Source organism: Lathyrus oleraceus, chromosome 6 (assembly GCF_024323335.1).
Source record: "Lathyrus oleraceus cultivar Zhongwan6 chromosome 6, CAAS_Psat_ZW6_1.0, whole genome shotgun sequence".
Lineage (NCBI taxonomy): Eukaryota > Viridiplantae > Streptophyta > Magnoliopsida > Fabales > Fabaceae > Lathyrus > Lathyrus oleraceus.
The window spans coordinates 102335610-102337485 of NC_066584.1; the positions used below are offsets into that span (position 1 = coordinate 102335610).

General features: G+C 40.8%; 1 non-coding gene across 1 annotated transcript; it reads left to right on the forward strand.

Moving 5' to 3' along the window:
- The first annotated feature begins 1377 nt into the window (after nucleotides 1–1377).
- On the forward strand, nucleotides 1378–1484 carry LOC127098865 (small nucleolar RNA R71). The gene has a single exon (XR_007793549.1). It is a non-coding gene; the product is annotated as a small nucleolar RNA R71 (small nucleolar RNA).
- The last annotated feature ends 392 nt before the right edge of the window (nucleotides 1485–1876 follow it).

The window sequence follows — 1876 nt, forward strand, 5'->3', positions numbered from 1 at the left end:
AGTGACATCTTAGTGGGTTGTAATTCTCCTAAGTTTAACCTCTCACAAACCGCTAAAGGCATTAGGCTCACACTAGCTCCTAAGTCTAGAAAAGCTTTTTTGATGACATGATTACCCAAAAGGCAAGGAATGGAGAAATTTCCAGGATCTTTATCTTTCTTTACTAATTTGTCCTCGGAAATAGCATTACATTCCAAAGGCTTCGGATCGTCAAGTCTACGTTTGTTGGTAAGGATGTCTTTGAGAAACTTTGCATAAGAAGGTATTTGGGTGATGGCTTCTGTGAAAGGGATTTCTACATGAAGTTTTTCTATAACTTTAATAAAATTTTGATATTGTTTATTGATCTGGGTTTGTTTGAGTCTTTGCGGATATGGTATAGGTGGTTTATATGGCGGGGGTGGTACGTAAGTTTTATCTTTAGGTTCTTCTCCTTTCTCTCGACCTTCCTGGTTTTCAGATTCCTCTGGTCCCTTTACTTCGTCCGGGGGTTTGGTACATTCCTTTGAAGTTTCGGATTCACTCAATCTAGGGTTTGGTGGCTCATCATAAGCGTTCCCACTTTGTAGGGTAATGGCATTGGCTTGTCCTCTCGGATTTTGTTGAGGTTGTCCAGGGAATTGTCCTCTAGGTGTAGTCTAAGGGGCTTGGTTTAAAGCTACCTGAGAGATCTGGGTTTCAAGCATATTGGTATGAGTAACTATTTGGTCAACCTTGGTTCCTAACTGAGTAATCAATTCGTTAACATGAATGTTTTGGTTCATGAACTCCTTGTTTTGTTGGGTTTGAGCGGTGATAAAATTTTCCATAATTTTCTCAAGGCTCGGCTTTGGTGGTACAGGTTGCATAGGTTGATTTGATCTTGGGGCTTGATAACTAGGTCTCGGAGGTGTATTATTTTGAATAGGGTTATTATTTTTATAGGAGAAGTTCGGGTGATTCCTCCATCCAGGGTTATAGGTATTCGAATATGGGTTCCCTTGGGTGTAGTTTACTTGCTCATAGTGGGTTTCGTTTAATAGACTGCATTTTGCAGATTGGTGTCCTTTGGTTCCACATATCTCACAATCCGGCGAAACTGCGGCTACAGTATTCAGGTTTATGCACATATGCTCGACTTTGAGGGCTAATGCGTCCATTTTAGCTTGCATCATGTCTAAAGAGCTTAGTTCATGCACTCCTCCTTGGGCTTCCTTCTTCTCAACTGTCGCTCGTTCGACTCCCCGTGATTGATAGTTTTGAGCCATATCTTTGATGAGGGCACTAGCTTCAGGATAAGGTTTGTTCATCAGAGCACCACCTGCGGCAGCATCGATGGTCATCTTTGTGTTGTAATGAAGTCCATTATAGAAGGTTTGGATGATTAACCAATTTTCTAAGCCATGATGTGGGCATGCTCGTAACAACTCTTTATATCTCTCCCAAGCTTCGAACAGCGATTCTCCTTGGTTTTGGGTAAATCTAGTTATATGGTTTCAAAGAACGGCGGTTTTACTTGGGGGAAAATATCTAGCAAGAAAAACTCTTCTAAGGTTATCCCAAGTCGTAATGGAATTGGGTGGAAGGGAATCTAACCATGATAGGGCTTTATCTCTGAGGGAAAAAGGAAATAATCTTAAACGTATTGCCTCAGGAGAAGCTCCATTGGTTTTAAAAGTATCTGCTAATTGAAGAAATATTTTTAAATGTTGGTTTGGGTTCTCAGTAGCGAGACCCGCGAATTGTCTCTGTTGCACTAGTTGTAACAGAGATGGTTTAAGTTCAAAATTATTAGCTGGGATGGTTGGGTTTACTATACTAGAACTAGGTTCTTCATTAGATGGTTGAGCGAAGTCCTTAAGAGGTCTTTGGTTTTGATCTTCGGCCATAGCTCTCT